The sequence below is a fragment of the Schistocerca gregaria genome, unplaced genomic scaffold, assembly GCF_023897955.1.
Source record: "Schistocerca gregaria isolate iqSchGreg1 unplaced genomic scaffold, iqSchGreg1.2 ptg000405l, whole genome shotgun sequence".
NCBI lineage: Eukaryota > Metazoa > Arthropoda > Insecta > Orthoptera > Acrididae > Schistocerca > Schistocerca gregaria.
Genome location: NW_026061842.1, coordinates 5,700,515 through 5,722,072, shown reverse-complemented (window position 1 = coordinate 5,722,072; position 21,558 = coordinate 5,700,515). Strand labels below are relative to the sequence as shown.

The following is a 21,558-nucleotide window of genomic DNA, read 5'->3' as shown; positions in this document are numbered from 1 at the left end:
ATAAAATTCTAATTCAATTAGGGCTAATAATTAAAAAACCTATAGAAAGAATAAATATTAAAACAATAATAATAAAACGATTTATATCCTTTTCACCAGATATATAATCCTCTCTATAATAAATAACCAAAGAAGAAATATATATAACAAAAGATATAAAAATAAGAGATATTGAATCCAAAATTAAAGTTATAACAACTATAGAACCATTTAAATTGAAAAGCTCTCACTCAACAAAAACTCTATAATCAATTATTAAATAATAAATACCTAAAATAAAAATTATAGTTCTCGAAAAAAACAAAGAAAAAAAACTCAAAGAACAAATAGAAAATAAATTCACGGCCTAAGATGAAAAACTTCATATCATTGATTCCACAAAACAATATTTTTAATTAAAATACTTAAGCAAATGAAACAAAGAAATATTCACCCTTTAAACAGAGAATATTTAAAGGTAATCAATGTAAAAGTAAAAGATGATATTCACGAAAATAACCAAGAGAACAAGTATAAACACCAGAATAATAACTTCCATGTTGAGAATAAGAATATATATACAAAGTATAAACAGCTCTAAAAAAAGATAAAAAAATCAAAGCAAAGAATCTAAAAGAAGATCAAGATATAATTCTATTTAATAATCTAATTTCACCTACCAAATTTAAAGAAGGAGGCGCAGCCATATTTGATGATCTTAAAAGAAATCATCATAAAGCCATTCTTGGCATCAAATTAATTATACACTTGTTAATTAATAATCTTCGTCTACCTAAACGTTCATAAATAATATTAGATAAACAAAATAAACCAGAAGAACATAAACCATGACCGACCATTAGAGAAAGAGAACCTACACAACCTCATCAATTCATAGTCATCAATCCACCAATAACCATTCTTATATGAGCAACAGAAGAATATGCAATTAAAGACTTTAAATCAATGTGACGAAAACAAATAAATCTTACAATAACACCCCCAGATAAACCTAAAGATAATCAAAAATAATTAAACTTTAAACCCAAATAAGAAATAACGTTTATAACACGAAAAATACCATAACCACCTAACTTCAATAAAACACCAGCAAGAATCATTCTACCTGAAATAGGGGCCTCTACATGAGCCTTAGGAAGTTATAAATGAACCAAAAATATAGGTATCTTAACTAAAAAAGCCAAAATTATAAATACATAAAACATAAAATAATAAGAACCAAAATCAACTAATAAAGGAAAATATAAAGTATTAGAAAAATCATAAACCTTAAATAAGACCAATAATAAAGGCAATCTAGCAACCAAAGTATAAAAATTAAATAAACACCAGCCTGCAAACGCTCAGGCTGATAACCCCAACCCAAAATTAAAAGTAAAGTAGGAACTAATCTAGCCTCAAAAAAAATATAAAAAGAAAGAAGACTTAATCTAGCAAATGAACAGTAAAGCATAATTATTAAAATTAAAACCATAAAAACAAAAAAATTAGAATGATATGAACTTAAATAAACTGAACCTCCAGCAGTGATTATTAAAGAACAAATCCAAAAACTAAGCAAAATTAAACTAAAAGAAAAATAATCAATACCAAAATAATATCTAATTATATTCAAATCAGCATATGAATAAACACAAATTATAAACACAAAACTCGACAGAAACATTAAAGAATGAACCAACCATCAACAATTATTTAATAAACAAAGAGGGATCAAAAAAATAGTTATAAATAAATACTTTAACATAAAGATAAACCAAAAGAATTAAAAAAATCATTACCATGAGAACGAATTATTGAAACTAAAATAGAAAGACCTAAAGCACCCTCACAAACAGAAAAAACTAAAAAAATAACAGGAAAAAATAATCATATTCAAACTCAATAAGAAAAACAATAACTAATATAAATAAAGAAAGAACAATATATTCTAATCTCAAAAGAACCATTAATAAATGTTTACGTTTAGAAGAAAAAACATAAACACCAGCAAAATAAATCAATAAAGAAGTAAAAATAGAAAATATAAACATTAGTTTTAATAGTTTAAAAAAAACGCCGGTCTTGTAAACCGGAAATAAGTCCAGCCCCCAGTTTTAAAATTTCAGAGGTGGAAAAGCTTCCATCATCGGTCCCCAAAACCGATATTTTAAATAAACTAACCCCTGAAATGATCAAAATAATAATTATATCATTATCAAATGTAATAAATATTAATTTTATTAAATTAAGACACCCAATATCAATAATGCTTTTTATTATCCTTCAAACATTCCTAGTTGGATTAATAACAGGAACAATAATAGAAAGATATTGATTATCATATATTTTATTTTTAACATTTCTTGGTGGTATATTAGTATTATTTATTTATATTACTAGAATTGCATCAAACGAAATATTTCAGCCTAAATCAATTACTATAATTATTACATTAATAATGTGAGTATTTATCATATCAATAATAATTATTCTAGATATATCAATATTTATAGACTTTTTCAAAAACACCGAAACTATAAATATTGTTAATTCAAACAATTATCAAGAAATAACAATATCTTTAGAAAAAATATATAACAGACCTACATTTATTATTACAATAATAATAATTATTTATTTATTTTTAGCACTACTAGCAGTTGTTAAAATCACTAATATTAATCAGGGACCTATTCGTAAAATAAGATAATTACTAATGAATAAACCCTTACGATTAAGACATCCTTTAATTAAAATTATTAATAACTTTTTAATTGACTTACCTGCCCCAACAAATATTTCATTTTGATGAAATTTTGGATCCCTATTAGGGTTATGTTTGGTAATTCAATTCTCAACTGGACTATTTTTAGCTATACATTATACACCAAATATTGAAATAGCATTCAGTAGTGTAGTACACATCTGCCGAGACGTAAATAATGGTTGAATTATCCGAACCTTACATGCAAATGAAGCATCTATATTTTTTACTTGTATTTACTTACATGTAGGACGGGGAATTTACTACGGATCTTATATATATATACATACCTGAATAATTGGTACAGTGATTTTATTTTTAGTTATAGCAACTGCATTTATAGGATATGTCTTACCCTGAGGCCAAATATCTTTTTGAGGTGCAACAGTAATTACTAATTTATTATCAGCAATCCCATACTTAGGAACAGATTTAGTCCAATGAGTATGAGGAGGATTCGCTGTTGATAATGCAACATTAAATCGATTCTTCACATTCCAATTTGTATTACTATTTATTATTGCTGCTATAGCAGCAATTCATTTATTTTTTCTTCACCAAACAGGATCAAATAATCCTCTTGGACTAAATGGAGATATTGAAAAAATTCCATTCCATCCATACTTTACCTTTAAGGATTCTATTACATTTGTAATAATAACATCATTATTAATTATACTATGTTTAATCAATCCTTACCTATTAGGAGATCCAGATAACTTTGTACCTGCCAACCCATTAGTAACACCAGTTCACATTCAACCAGAGTGATATTTCTTATTTGCATATGCAATTCTACGATCTATCCCTAATAAGTTAGGAGGTGTTATTGCATTATTTTTATCAATTAGAATCTTAATAATTTTACCATTTTATAATAAAACACCATTCCGAGGTATTCAATTTTACCCTATTAATCAAATTTTATTCTGAATTATAGTAGTTGTTGTATGCTTACTAACGTGAATTGGTAAACGACCTGTTGAAGAACCTTATATTATAACAGGTCAAATCTTAACAATTATTTACTTTACATATTTCTTAATTAATGTCCATGTAGCAAACGCATGAGATAAATTAATTAAGGAATAAAAGTTAATTAGCTTAGGAAAAGCATATGTTTTGAAAACTTAAAATTAGAAGTATAACTCTTCTATTAACTTTTCTCAAAAAATTTCACTAAACAAATGAGATAAATAAAATCTTTAAACCAACAAAGAAAATAAAAAAATTTAAAGATAAAGGTAAAAAACTTTTTCAAGCTAAGTACATTAATTTATCATAACGAAACCGTGGTAATGTTCCACGAACCCAAATAAAACCAAAAGATATAATAGCAAGCTTAATAAAAAATATAAAACAATAAAAATCACCGCCTAAAATAATTAAAGCCAATAATATTCTTATGAAAACAATTCTAGTATATTCAGCTAAAAAAATTAAAGTAAAACCACCTGCACCATACTCAATATTAAATCCTGAAACTAACTCAGATTCCCCTTCAGCAAAATCGAAAGGAGTACGATTAGTTTCAGCTAAACAAGAAGCAAAACAAGCTAAAGCTAAAGGAAAAGAAATAATAATAAACCAAAAATAAAGCTGATAGTTTATAAAATCAAACATATTAAAACTACCAATTAAAATAATTAAAGACAATAAAATTAAAGCTAAACTAACTTCATAAGAAATTGTTTGAGCAACAGAACGAAGAGAACCTAACAATGAATAATTTGAATTAGAAGATCAACCAGCAATCATAACAGTATAAACACCTAATCTAGTACAACATAAAAAAAAACAAAAATCCATAAGAAAAAGAACACATATAAGTTAAATAAGGAAAAATTACTCAAACGGCTAAAGAAATCATTAAATTAAATACAGGGGAAAAATAATAAAGTAGGTAATTAGATATAATAGGAATTGGCTGCTTCTTACAAATTAACGTAATAGTATCTCTAAATAGCTGAGGAATTCCAACAAAACCTACCTTATTTGGACCCTTTCGAATCTGGATATAACCTAAAACCTTACACTCTAATAAAGTTAAAAAGGCAACACTAATTAAAACACAAATAACCAATAAAAGAAAATTCAAAATAAATATAAATAAATCATACAGTATCAATACTATTTGTAGAAAAAATCTACATAAACGAATTCTAAATTCAACACATTAATCTGTCAAAATAGTAAATAAATTAATATTAATCAATATAACAAAAAATATTTTAACCATATGGTCCTTTCGTACTAATATGGATTAATAATCTTAGGATAGAAACCGACCTGGCTCACGCCGGTCTGAACTCAGATCATGTAAGAATTTAAAGGTCGAACAGACCTAATCATTGGGCTCCTGCACCCAAAATTTTTCTTAATCTAACATCGAGGTCGCAATCTCCTTTGTCGATATGAGCTCTCAAAAACAATTACGCTGTTATCCCTAAGGTAACAATCTTATGATCATAAATTATTGATCAAAATAACAAACATAAATAAATGATATAATAATGAAGAGTTTATCTATTCTTCATGTCACCCCAACAAAACATCATCATTAAATATAGAAAGACAAACAAAAAACTATATAAAAGTAAAATGTCAAGCTCTATAGGGTCTCCTCGCCCTAAAGAAGAATTTAAGCCTTTTGACTCAAAAGTTAAATTCAAAAATTTATTAAGATACAGTTGATTTCTCGTCAAGCCATTCATTCCAGCCACTAATTAAGAGACTAATGATTATGCTACCTTTGCACGGTTAAAATACCGCGGCTCTTTAAAAATACGCTCAGTGAGCAGGCCAGACCTCAAAGTATTAACAAGAGGACATGTTTTTTATAAACAGGCGGAAATCAATTTTGCCTAGTTCCTTATAATAAGTTCACAAGGTAAAAATTTTATACAAATAAATATACTAATTCTATCATTATTACAAAAGTTTTAAAATTAAATTAATAATCTTAATAAAAGAACTAAAATATTTATAAAATCAAAATAAAAAATAATGAACTAAATCGTAATCTTAAAGATAGCTGGTTTAAAGCTTACTATTATATTTATATAAAGTAAATTATAGGTTATTACCACAAAGCTTATCCCTTGAAGAATAAATAAGTCAATATTTTTACTTAAAAAATTAAATAAAAACAAATAACTTTAAAAAATTAAATTTTTTCTTAAGAAACTAGATATTTTGGGAAACGATTAACATCTCATTTCTATAAATAATTTAATAATAATTATGATACATTAACTATAAATTATTTATAAATCAACCCAAATCGAGACAAGTAAAATAAATACTAAAATTTTGATAAACCCTGATACAAAAGGTACAATAAATAATATCTACTTAAAAAAATTTAAAATTATATTTCATATAACACTTACATTACCAATACACTATAATTTAAAAAATCAATTCTATAAAATATACTAAGACAAAATACAATAAAATTATTTATATTAAATAATTAAATAAACAAAAAATAAATATAATAAAATAAATATTCAAGATATCCTGATTTGCACAGAAAAATTTTCAGTGTAAATGCAACACTTTACTAATAAGTTATATCTTGAAACTCTTCCTAGATACACTTTCCAGTACATCTACTATGTTACGACTTATCTCATCTAAATTGAAGCTACTTTAAAATAAAATAGAATAATCAATAATGAGAGGGACGGGCGATGTGTACACATCTCAGAGCCAATATCAGTTAAATTAAATAAATTAAATTACTATCAAATCCACCTTCATTAACAGTATTTCACTATCAAATTCGTTATAAACAAAAATCTATTGTAACCCACCTCCTCTTAACTATAAGCTGCATCTTGACCTGAAATATTTTATAATTATAAGTCTTGAGAATTATAACTCTAAAAAGATTCTCTGATAACGGAGATATACAAACAAATAAATTAAGTAGAGTAAATCGTGTATTATCAATCATGGGGTAGGTTCCTCTGAATGGAATGAGATACCGCCAAATTCTTTGGGTTTAAAGACCTTAACTAATAGTACCCAGGTAAATATAATTAACATTTAAAATAATAGGGTATCTAATCCTAGTTTATTATTTAAATTTCACAGATTCATAAAAAGGGCCACAAATAAATTTTAACATTTCACCTTACAAATTTATATTTCAACCCTAGTAGTATAAACAACTGTTTTAACCAATAATATTCATTTGTATCAATCATATAACCGCGGCTGCTGGCACGAATTATGCCGATACTAAATCAATTGCTAAATCCAAAATCACTTGATAATTAAATCAAATTACTGCAAAAAAAAAGAACATTTAGTCTAACAAAACTTACATATAATACAAAGAAAAAGTGAATAAACAAGCAAGAATAAAACTTTTAAAAATAAAAAATAAGAAATTTTTAAATTTATTAAATCAGGAAAAAATAAAAGATTCAAATATTTAAAGAAAAAAAAAGAAAAAAACCTCAAACATTAACAAAAAAAAAGAAACGCTCCCCTGTATGACCACAACAACTTCTCTATTATATATAATTAAAGATTAATATGGAACATGTATAGCAATAAATGTATTATATTCTTTCTTATTTAATCTTTCTTTTCACTAATAAATAAAGAAAGATTAAATAATATAATAAATATATTTTATACAATTATGTAACTTAATATAATATGTTATTAATATGATTCTTTTTTTTATATTAAGTTAACTTATATATATGTTAGTTAAATAATCTAATTATAGATAATTTATATTAATTATATTATTATAATAAATATAATTATTTATATTAATTATAATATTACATATTTAAAATTAATAATCTTATTTATTATATCCAATTATAATAATATTAAATATTAAATTACATATTATTATATATATTATATTATAATAACCTATTTTAAGCTAAAAACATAAGTAGCTATAATCCTAGGTAAATAAGTGTATTAAAATAATCAATTGATAATGATAAAATAAACTTATAATCTTTTAATTTTAGTTAAATGTAATATATAAATATAAATCATTTATTATATATATATATATATATATATATATATATATATATATATATATATATATATATATATATATATATATATATATATATATATATATATATAAAATAAAAGGAGCAGTATAAATTAATCCTAATTAAACAAAATAATACATAAAATAATTTCAAAAAAAACTCTCGATTTATATATTAAATAAATGAAGTGCCTGTTAAAGGGTTACCTTGATAGGGTAAATAAATTAAATAAAATTACCTTCATTAAAATTACATGAGATAGAATTAAACTATCTCCTTTAGTATCAAAAACTAACGTGCATCATACACCTTAATGTAAAAAGGTAAGCTAAACAAGCTAATGGGTTCATACCCCATTTATAGAGGTATTAATCCTCTCATTTTTAATGACCAACAACTCTACAAAACTTCTCTTCCTATTAACATTAATGATAGGAACGATCCTGTCCATTTCATCAAATTCCTGATTTGGGGTTTCAATAGGACTTGAGATCAACTTGCCTTCATTTATTCCACTCCTAACAAGAAATAAAAATATAATAATAAACGAATCATCAATTAAATATTTTATTGTCCAAGCAATAGCATCGACAATACTATTATTTTCAATTTTGCTGATTCAAATAAAATATCCCGTGGGATGGGAAACAGAATTTATCCCATCAATAATAATTAGATCTAGATTATTATTAAAGATTGGAGCTGCACCTTTCCATTTCTGATTTCCAGTAGTTATAGGAGCATCAAGATGAAATAATTGTTTAACATTAATAACATGACAAAAAATCGCCCCATAATGGTCTTATCTTATTGTATTCAATTAAGAACTTCCATTTGAACAATTATTGTCTTAAGAATTATTATTGGGGCAATAGGAGGTTTAAATCAAACATCCTTACGACAACTTTTAGCATATTCATCAATCAGACACCTAGGTTGAATAATTAGATCATTAACAGTCAGAGAAAACATCTGAGAACTATACTTCATTATTTACTCACTATTAAGATTAATTATAGTTTTATTATTTAAGCAAATAAATTTATTTTTCATAAATCAAATTTATTCAGCCAGAAATATAAAAACCGAAATTAAATTCATAATATTCTTATCTTTACTATCTTTAGGTGGCCTACCACCATTCCTTGGATTCTTACCAAAATGAATTGTAATACAATCGTTAATAGAAAACAATATAACAACAATTATAACTATTATAGTAGTATTAACTACAATTACACTCTACTACTATATACGTATTAGATTCTCAGCTCTAATTATATCATACACAGAAAATTCGTGATCTATAAAGATAAAGTCCCAAAAATTAAGAATCATTCTTCCTGTAACAGTAATAATTTCAACGATAGGATTGATTTCAACATCAACCTTAATTTTATTATACTAAGGACTTAAGTTAATCAAACTAAAAACCTTCAAAGTTATAATTAAAAGAATAATCTTTTAGGCCTTAGTAAAATTTTACACCTCTAGAATTGCAGTCTAGAATCATAATTGAATATAAGACCTAAATATGGTAAGAGAGAAAACATCTCATAAGTAGATTTACAGTCTACCACCTAAAATTCAGCCATCTTACCGCAAAAATGATTATTCTCAACAAACCATAACGACATTGGTACTTTATACTTCCTATTTGGAGCATGAGCAGGAATAGTAGGAACATCAATAAGAATACTTATTCGTGCTGAACTTGGTCAACCCGGATCTCTAATTGGGGATAACCAGATTTATAATGTTATTATTACAGCTCACGCATTCGTAATAATTTTCTTTATAGTAATTCCTATTATAATTGGTGGATTTGGTAATTTACTTGTTCCACTAATAATTGGTGCACCAGATATAGCATTTCCACGAATAAATAATATAAGTTTTTGATTACTACCACCTTCACTAACCCTTCTTCTTACATCTTCTATAGTAGATAATGGTGCTGGTACAGGATGAACAGTTTACACTCCTTTAGCAGGAGCTATTGCACACGGGGTGCATCTGTAGATCTAGCTATTTTTTCACTGCACTTAGCAGGTGTATCATCTATTCTTGGTGCAGTGAATTTCATTACAACAGCAATTAATATACGATCAGAAAGTATAACTTTAGATCAAACACCTTTATTTGTATGATCTGTAGCTATTACAGCATTACTTCTCCTTCTTTCACTTCCACTTTTAGCAGGAGCTATTACTATATTATTAACAGACCGAAATTTAAATACATCATTCTTTGACCTGCAGGAGGGGGTGACCCAATTCTATATCAACATTTATTTTGATTCTTTGGACACTCAGAAGTTTATATTTTAATTCTACCGGGGTTCGGAATTATTTCACATATTGTATGTCAAGAAAGAGGAAAAATTGAATCATTTGGAACATTAGGTATGATTTATGCTATACTATCAATTGGACTAATAGGATTTATTGTATGACCACATCATATATTTACAGTAGGAATGGATGTTGACACACGAGCATATTTTACATCAGCAACAGTAATTATTGCTGTACCTACAGGAATTAAGGTATTTAGATGATTAGCTACATTATATGGAACTAAATTCAAGTTCAATCCACCATTATTATGAGCTCTAGGATTTATTTTCCTATTTAAAATTGGTGGATTAACAGGATTAGTATTAGCAAATTCATCACTTGGTATTGTATTACATGATACATATTATGTAGTAGCCCACTTTCATTATGTATTATCTATAGGAGCAGTATTTGCAATTATAGGAGGTGTTATTCAATGATATCCACTATTTACAGGATTAACTATAAATAATACATGATTAAAAATCCAATTTACAATTATATTCATTGGAGTAAACTTAACATTCTTTCCCCAACACTTCCTAGGATTAGCAGGAATACCTCGACGATACTCAGACTACCCAGACCCATTTACATCATGAAATGTAGTATCAAGAATTGGGTCTACAATTTCTATTGTAGGAATCATTATATTCATTGTAATTATATGAGAAAGAATGGTTACAAACCAAGCAATTATATTTAGAGCTAACATAAGAAGATCAACAGAATGACTACAAAATAACCTTCCTGCAGAACATAGTTACTCAGAATTACCATTAATCTCTAGATTCTAATGTGGCAGATTAGTGCTGTAGATTTAAGCTCTACAATTAAAGGTTTGACCTTTTATTAGAAAATATTTATTATTGGCAACATGATCAAATTTAGCTCTTCAAGATGGAGCTTCACCATTAATGGAGCAATTATCATTCTTTCATGATCATACTATGGTCGTATTATTATTAATTACAGTAATTGTAGGTTATGCCTTAAGTTATATATTATTTATTGCCTATACTAACCGTAATATACTCCATGGACATTTAATTGAAACAATCTGAACAGCTTTACCAGCAATTACATTAATTTTTATTGCCCTTCCATCATTACGACTATTATATTTACTTGATGATTCAGTAGATGCAATAATTACACTTAAAACCATTGGACGACAATGATATTGAAGATATGAATATTCAGACTTCATAGACGTAGAATTTGACACTTACATAACACCAGAACAAGACCTAGAAAATGATGGATTTCGACTGCTAGATGTAGATAACCGAACAATCCTACCAATAAATACAGAAGTACGAGTATTAATAAGAGCATCAGATGTTTTACACTCATGAGCAGTTCCTGCATTAGGGGTTAAAATTGATGCAACGCCAGGTCGGCTAAATCAAGGAACATTCACAATAAATCGACTTCGATTATTCTTTGGACAATGCTCAGAAATCTGTGGAGCAAACCACAGATTTATACCAATTGTAATTGAAAGAACTTCAGTAAATTTATTTATTAAGTGATTATCTAAGATAATTTAAGGAGTTAGTTAAAACAAATAACATTAGAGTGTCAATCTAAAGTAACTAAAAAAATTAGTACACCTTGAAATTCATCAGATGACTGAAAGTAAGTAATGGTCTCTTAAACCAAATAATAGTAAATTAACGACTACTTCTGATGGGGAAATTATATCCAAATCAATATCCCCTCTTATATGATTATCACTATTCATTATATTTTCAGCTACATTAATCTTGTTTAATCAAATAAACTTCTTCTCATTTAAACCTAACCTTATTAAAAGAGTTGAAAAAGGAACAATTGAAATAAAAAACTTAAATTGAAGATGATAACAAATTTATTCTCAACATTTGACCCATCAACTAACATCTTTAATTTATCATTAAATTGAACTATAACATTTCTAGGACTATTATTAATCCCATCACTATTTTGACTTACACCATCACGAATTAACATTATCTGAAATAAACTAAATTTAACCTTACATAATGAATTTAAAACACTACTTGGACCAAAATCATTTAATGGAACAACATTCATTTTCATCTCAATTTTTATTATAATATTATTTAACAATTTCATAGGATTATTCCCTTATATTTTTACTAGAACAAGACATTTAGCATTAACATTTGCAATTGCCCTACCTATATGACTAAGATTTATATTATTTGGATGAATTAACCATACTAATCATATATTTACACACCTTGTACCACAAGGTACACCGCCTGCATTAATATCATTTATAGTACTAATTGAAACAATTAGTAATGTTATTCGACCAGGTACATTAGCAGTACGGTTAGCAGCAAATATAATTGCAGAACACTTATTATTAACCTTATTAGGAAACACAGGAACATCTATAGCAATAAACTTAATCTCATTACTAATTATTGGACAAATACTTCTATTAATTCTAGAATCAGCAGTAGCAATAATTCAAGCCTATGTTTTCTCAATTCTAAGAAATCTATACTCTAGAGAAGTATATTAAACCTATGTTAACAACTCACTCAAACCACCCATTCCACTTAGTAGACTATAGACCTTGACCATTAACAGGAGCAATTGGAGCAATAGTCCTAGTATCAGGACTAGCAAAATGATTCCACCTATTTAATATTAACTTATTCATAATTGGATTTGGAATTACCCTACTAACCATAATTCAATGATGACGAGATGTAGTACAAGAAGGAACATATCAAGGATTACATACAGGATTTGTATCAATTGGATTACGATGAGGAATAATTTTATTTATTGCATCAGAGGTATTATTTTTCGTTTCTTTTTTTGAGCATTCTTTAGAAGAAGATTAGCACCAACAATTGAACTAGGAATACTATGGCCTCCAATAGGAATTCAACCCTTTAACCCTATACAAATTCCATTACTTAATACAGCTATTCTTTTAGCATCAGGAGTAACAGTAACATGAGCACATCATAGTTTAATAGAATCTAATCATACTCAAGCACTACAAGGATTATTCTTCACAGTGTTATTAGGACTATACCTTACAATACTTCAAGCATATGAATATTGAGAAGCACCTTTTACCATTGCAGATGCAGTTTATGGATCAACATTCTTTGTTGCAACAGGATTCCATGGTTTACACGTAATTATTGGAACAATCTTTTTATCAACATGTCTACTTCGACACTCAATAAATCAAATCTCACCAAGAAACCACTTTGGATTTGAAGCAGCAGCATGATACTGACACTTCGTAGACGTAGTATGATTATTCTTATATATCTCTATTTATTGATGAGGTAGATAATTGTTTTTCTAGTATAAATAGTACATTTGACTTCCAATCAGAAAGCTTGATATAAATCAAGAAAAACAATTATAATTCTATCAACAAGAGTTTTCATTAGATTTATTATTCCAATAATTGTTATAATACTGGCAACAACACTATCAAAAAAATTAATTAATGATCAAGAAAAAAGATCACCGTTTGAATGTGGGTTTGATCCAAAAAGATCAGCACGAATACCATTCTCACTACGATTCTTCCTAATCGCAGTAATCTTTTTAATTTTTGATGTAGAAATTGCACTAATTCTACCAATTGTAATTATTTTTAAAACATCAGACATTATAATCTGAACAGTATCAACAATATTTTTTATTCTAGTACTACTAGGTGGACTATACCATGAATGAAATCAAGGAGCATTACAGTGAGCAGAATAAAGGGTTGTAGTTAAACATAACATTTGGGTTGCATTCAAAAAGTATTGATATTATCAATCAACCTTAAATAGAATAAGAAGCGAAATATTGCAGTCAGTTTCGACCTGGAAGATTGGTATGTACTACCCTTATTCTTATTAATTGAAGCCAAAAAGAGGCGTATTACTGTTAATAATATAATGGAACTATAATAATTCCAATTAAGGAAATGTAAAGCCAATATGAAAGCTGCTAACTTTTTATATTAGCGGTTAAACTCCGTTAACATTTCTAAAATTTATATAGTTTAAATAAAACATTACATTTTCACTGTAAAAACAATATATCTATATTTATAAATACCTAAAAGTAAAAAATACTTCCTTAACATCTTCAGTGTCACGCTCTAATTATAAGCTATTTAAGTAAACGAAAAATAATATTACCAAAATAAATATTCAAAAAATAAAAGTTAAAAGATAAATCTTGAAATTAGAATCATATCAACCTTGAATATAACCAATTAAATAAATAAATAATCTATATAAACCTTGACCACCAAGTAATTCACCTCAACCATAATCAAATGACTTAGATGAATAATAACCTATTTTTAAAAGGAAAATATCTAATAAACTTAGTTGAAAGAAAAGGTATAAATCATATAGAACCGGCAAATCTAACAAAAGAAAGTATACTTAAAGAAAATAAATTATGATAAAAATAAAAATTAGAAATAAGATAACCTAAATAATCACCTAAAATAACAACTGTAATAGTTAAAAACATTAAATAATCAGGTAAAGCAATCACATGAGGAATAGGAAAAATTAATCAAGATAAAAGACTATCACCAAAAACAGCAACAAACAATAGACCAATTATTCCAAACGAAATATAATAACCCTTATCATCAAAAGAAAATCTAGAATAAAAATTATTATCACCAGATATTGAATAATAAAACAAACGAAAAGAATAAGAAGCAGTTAAACCAGTAGAAAAAAAATAAAGAAAAAAAATTAAACAATTAATTCATCTTAAACAAACCATCTCAAGAATTAAATCCTTTGAATAAAATCCCGCTAAAAAAGGTATACCACACAAAGATAAACTAGAAACATTAAAACAAACTGAAGTTAAAGGTACGAAATTAACAATTGATCCTATAAAACGAATATCCTGAGAATCCTTCAAATTATGAATTATTGAACCTGCACATATAAATAATAATGCCTTAAATAAAGCATGAGCCAATAAATGAAAAAATGCAAGCTTTGGATAACCCATAGCCAAAATTCTTATAATTAAACCAAGTTGTCTTAAAGTAGAAAGAGCAATAATCTTCTTCAAATCAAATTCAAAATTAGCACCCAATCCAGCCATAAATATAGTTATACAACCAATTAAAAGTAAAAATCAACCACACTTATAAGTATCTAATATTGGTCGAAAACGAATTAATAAATAAACACCAGCAGTAACAAGAGTAGAAGAATGAACTAAAGCAGAAACAGGAGTAGGAGCTGCTATAGCAGCAGGAAGTCATGAAGAAAAAGGAATCTGAGCTCTCTTAGTTATAGCTGCTAAAACAATTAATATAGTAATGAGCTTTATTTCAAAAGAATTAGAAATAAAATCATAATAATAAATATAATTTCAACCACAAAAATTTAACATTCATGCAATAGAAATCAAAATAGCAACATCACCAATACGATTAGAAAGTGCAGTTAATATACCCGCACTATAAGATTTTACATTTTGATAATAAATAACTAAACAATAAGAAACTAAACCTAAACCATCTCAATCTAATAAAATTCTAATTCAATTAGGGCTAATAATTAAAAAACCTATAGAAAGAATAAATATTAAAACAATAATAATAAAACGATTTATATTCTTTTCACCAGATATATAATCCTCTCTATAATAAATAACCAAAGAAGAAATATATATAACAAAAGATATAAAAATAAGAGATATTGAATCCAAAATTAAAGTTATAACAACTATAGAACCATTTAAATTGAAAAGCTCTCACTCAACAAAAACTCTATAATCAATTATTAAATAATAAATACCTAAAATAAAAATTATAGTTCTCGAAAAAAACAAAGAAAAAAAACTCAAAGAACAAATAGAAAATAAATTCACGGCCTAAGATGAAAAACTTCATATCATTGATTCCACAAAACAATATTTTTAATTAAAATACTTAAGCAAATGAAACAAAGAAATATTCACCCTTTAAACAGAGAATATTTAAAGGTAATCAATGTAAAAGTAAAAGATGATATTCACGAAAATAACCAAGAGAACAAGTATAAACACCAGAATAATAACTTCCATGTTGAGAATAAGAATATATATACAAAGTATAAACAGCTCTAAAAAAAGATAAAAAAATCAAAGCAAAGAATCTAAAAGAAGATCAAGATATAATTCTATTTAATAATCTAATTTCACCTACCAAATTTAAAGAAGGAGGAGCAGCCATATTTGATGATCTTAAAAGAAATCATCATAAAGCCATTCTTGGCATCAAATTAATTATACACTTGTTAATTAATAATCTTCGTCTACCTAAACGTTCATAAATAATATTAGATAAACAAAATAAACCAGAAGAACATAAACCATGACCGACCATTAGAGAAAGAGAACCTACACAACCTCATCAATTCATAGTCATCAATCCACCCATAACCATTCTTATATGAGCAACAGAAGAATATGCAATTAAAGACTTTAAATCAACCTGACGAAAACAAATAAATCTTACAATAACACACCCAGATAAACCTAAAGATAATCAAAAATAATTAAACTTTAAACCCAAATAAGAAATAACGTTTATAACACGAAAAATACCATAACCACCTAACTTCAATAAAACACCAGCAAGAATCATTCTACCTGAAATAGGGGCCTCTACATGAGCCTTAGGAAGTCATAAATGAACCAAAAATATAGGTATCTTAACTAAAAAAGCCAAAATTATAAATACATAAAACATAAAATAATAAGAACCAAAATCAACTAATAAAGGAAAATATAAAGGTATTAGAAAAATCATAAACCTTAAATAAGACCAATAATAAAGGCAATCTAGCAACCAAAGTGTAAAAAATTAAATAAACACCAGCCTGCAAACGCTCAGGCTGATAACCCCAACCCAAAATAAAAGTAAAGTAGGAACTAATCTAGCCTCAAAAAAATATAAGAAGAAAGAATACTTAATCTAGCAAATGAACAGTAGAGCATAATTATTAAAATTAAAACCATAAAAACAAAAAAAATTAGAATGATATGAACTTAAATAAACTAAACCTCTAGCAGTGATTATTAAAGAACAAATCCAAAAACTAAGCAAAATTAAACTAAAAGAAAAATAATCAATACCAAAATAATATCTAATTATATTCAAATCAGCATATGAATAAACACAAATTATAAACACAAAACTCGACAGAAACATTAAAGAATGAACCAACCATCAACAATTATTTAATAAACAAAGAGGGATCAAAAAATAGTTATAAATAAATACTTTAACATAAAGATAAACCAAAAGAATTTAAAAAATCATTACCATGATAACGAATTATTGAAACTAAAATAGAAAGACCTAAAGCACCCTCACACACCGAAAAAACTAAAATAATAACAGGAAAAAAATAATCATAATCAAACTCAATATGAAAAACAATAACTAATATAAATAAAGAAAGAACAATATATTCTAATCTCAAAAGAACCATTAATAAATGTTTACGTTTAGAAGAAAAAACATAAACACCAGCAAAACAAATCAATAAAGAAGTAAAAATAGAAAATATAAACATTAGTTTTAATAGTTTAAAAAAAACGCTGGTCTTGTAAACCGGAAATAAGTCCAGCCGCCACTTTTAAAATTTCAGAGGTGGAAAAGCTTCCATCATCGGTCCCCAAAACCGATACTTTAAATAAACTAACCCCTGAAATGATCAAAATAATAATTATATTATTATCAAATGTAATAAATATTAATTTTATTAAATTAAGACACCCAATATCAATAATGCTTTTTATTATCCTTCAAACCTTCCTAGTTGGATTAATAACAGGAACAATAATAGTAAGATATTGATTATCATATATTTTATTTTTAACATTTCTTGGTGGTATATTAGTATTATTTATTTATATTACAAGAATTGCATCAAACGAAGTATTTCAGTCTAAATCAATTACTATAATTATTACATTAATAATGTGAGTATTTATCATATAAATATTAATTAATCTAGATATATCAATATTTATAGACTTTTTCAAATCACCAAAACTATAAATTTGATAATTCAATCAATTATCAAGAAATAACAATATCTTTAGAAAAATTATATAACAGACCAACATTTATTATTACAATAATAATAATTATTTATTTATTTTTAGCACTACTAGCAGTTGTTAAAATCACTAATATTAATCAGGGACCTATTCGTAAAATAAGATAATTACTAATGAATAAACCCTTACGATTAAGACTTCCTTTAATTAAAATTATTAATAACTTTTTAATTGACTTACCTGCCCCAACAAATATTTCATTTTGATGAAATTTTGGATCCCTATTAGGGTTATGTTTGGTAATTCAATTCGTAACTGGACTATTTTTAGCTATACATTATACATCAAATATTAAAATAGCATTCAGTAGTGTACTACACATCATCCGAGACGTAAATAATGGTTGAATTATCCGAACCTTACATGCAAATGGAGCATCTATATTTTTTATTTGTATTTACTTACATGTAGGACGGGGAATTTACTACGGATCTTATATATATATATATATACATACCTGAATAATTGGTACAGTGATTTTATTTTTTGTTATAGCAACTGCATTTATAGGATATGTCTTACCCTGAGGCCAAATATCTTTTTGAGGTGCAACAGTAATTACTAATTTATTATCAGCAATCCCATACTTAGGAACAGATTTAGTCCAATGAGTATGAGGAGGATTCGCTGTTGATAATGCAACATTAAATCGATTCTTCACATTCCATTTTGTATTACCATTTATTATTGCTGCTATAGCAGCAATTCATTTATTTCTTCTTCACCAAACAGGATCAAATAATCCTCTTGGACTAAATGGAGATATTGAAAAAATTCCATTCCATCCATACTTTACCTTTAAGGATTCTATTACATTTGTAATAATAACATCATTATTAATTATACTATGTTTAATCAATCCTTACCTATTAGGAGAACCAGATAACTTTGTACCTGCCAACCCATTAGTAACACCAGTTCACATTCAACCAGAGTGATATTTCTTATTTGCATATGCAATTCTACGATCTATCCCTAATAAGTTAGGAGGTGTTATTGCATTATTTTTATCAATTAGAATCTTAATAATTTTACCATTTTATAATAAAACACCATTCCGAGGTATTCAATTTTACCCTATTAATCAAATTTTATTCTGAATTATAGTAGTTGTTGTATGCTTACTAACGTGAATTGGTAAACGACCTGTTGAAGAACCTTATATTATAACAGGTCAAATCTTAACTATTTACTTTACATATTTCTTAATTAATGTCCATGTCGCAAACGCATGAGATAAATTAATTAAGGAATAAAAGTTAATTAGCTTAGGAAAAGCATATGTTTTGAAAACATAAAATTAGAAGTTTAACTCTTCTATTAACTTTTCTCAAAAAATTTCACTAAACAAATGAGATAAATAAAATCTTTAAACCAACAAAGAAATTTAAAAAAATTTAAAGATAAAGGTAAAAAACTTTTTCAAGCTAAGTACATTAATTTATCATAACGAAACCATGGTAATGTTCCACGAACCCAAATAAAACAAAAAGATATAATAGCAAGCTTAATAAAAAATATAAAAGAATAAAAATCACCGCCTAAAAAAATTAAAGCCAATAATATTCTTATGAAAACAATTCTAGTATATTCAGCTAAAAAAATTAAAGTAAAACCACCCGCACCATACTCAATATTAAATCCTGAGACTAACTCAGATTCCCCTTCAGCAAAATCGAAAGGAGTACGATTAGTTTCAGCTAAACAAGAAGCAAAACAAGCTAAAGCTAAAGGAAAAGAAATAATAATAAACCAACAATAAAGCTGATAGTTTATAAAATCAAACATATTAAAACTACCAATTAAAATAATTAAAGACAATAAAATTAAAGCTAAACTAACTTCATAAGAAATTGTTTGAGCAACAGAACGAAGAGAACCTAACAATGAATAATTTGAATTAGAAGATCAACCAGCAATCATAACAGTATAAACACCTAATCTAGTACAACAGAAAAAAACAAAAATCCATAAGAAAAAGAACACATATAAGTTAAATAAGGAAAAATTACTCAAACAGCTAAAGAAATCATTAAATTAAATACAGGGGAAAAATAATAAAGTAGTTAATTAGATATAATAGGAATTGGCTGCTCCTTACAAATTAACTTAATAGCATCTCTAAATAGCTGAGGAATTCCAACAAAACCTACCTTATTTGGACCCTTTCGAATCTGGATATAACCTAAAACCTTACGCTCTAATAAAGTTAAAAAGGCAACACTAATTAAAACACAAATAACCAATAAAAGAAAATTCAAAATAAATATAAATAAATCATAAAGTAGCAATAATATTTGTAGAAAAAATCTACATAAATGAATTCTAAATTCAACACATTAATCTGTCAAAATAGTATATAAATTAATATTAATCAATATAACAAAAAATATTTTAACCATATGGTCCTTTCGTACTAATATGGATTAATAATCTTAGGATAGAAACCGACCTGGCTCACGCCGGTCTGAACTCAGATCATGTAAGATTTTAAAGGTCGAACAGACCTAATCATTGGGCTCCTGCACCCAAAATTTTTCTTAATCCAACATCGAGGTCGCAATCTGCTTTGTCGATATGAGCTCTCAAAAACAATTACGCTGTTATCCCTAAGGTAACTTAATCTTATGATCATAAATTATGGATCAAAATAACAAACATAAATAAATGATATAATAATGAAGAGTTTATCTATTCTTCATGTCACCCCAACAAAACATCATCATTAAATATAGAAAGACAAACAAAAAACTATATAAAAGTAAAATGTCAAGCTCTATAGGGTCTTCTCGTCCTAAAGAAGAATTTAAGCCTTTTGACTCAAAAGTTAAATTCAAAAATTTATTAAGAGACAGTTGATTTCTCGTCAAGCCATTCATTCCAGCCACTAATGATTATGCTACCTTTGCACGGTCAAAATACCGCGGCTCTTTAAAAATACGCTCATTGAGCAGGCAAGACCTCAAAGTATTAACAAGAGGACATGTCTTTGATAAACAGGCGGAAATCAATTTTGCCTAGTTCCTTATAATAAGTTCACAAGGTAAAAATTTTATACAAATAAATATACTAATTCTATCATTATTACAAAAATTTTAAAATTAAATTAATAATCTTAATAAAAAACCTAAAATATTTATAAAATCAAAATAAAAAATAATGAACTAAAACGTAATCTTAAAGGTAGCTGGTTTAAAGCTTACTACTATATTTATAAAAAATAAATTATAGGTTATTAACTTCAAAGCTTATCCCTTGAAGAATAAATAAGTCAATATTTTTACTTAAGAAATTAAAT

General features: G+C 26.4%; 2 long non-coding RNA genes across 2 annotated transcripts; one reads left to right on the top strand and one right to left on the bottom strand.

Annotated features, from left to right (window-relative positions):
* Positions 1-4,939: 4,939 nt before the first annotated feature.
* Positions 4,940-20,842, bottom strand: LOC126311259 (uncharacterized). The gene is made up of 2 exons (XR_007554471.1): positions 20,768-20,842; positions 4,940-5,090 (listed from the first exon to the last, which is right to left on the bottom strand). It is a non-coding gene; the product is annotated as an uncharacterized LOC126311259 (long non-coding RNA).
* Positions 5,056-21,033, top strand: LOC126311260 (uncharacterized). Its single transcript, XR_007554472.1, has 2 exons — positions 5,056-5,139; positions 20,817-21,033. It is a non-coding gene; the product is annotated as an uncharacterized LOC126311260 (long non-coding RNA).
* Positions 21,034-21,558: the final 525 nt, after the last annotated feature.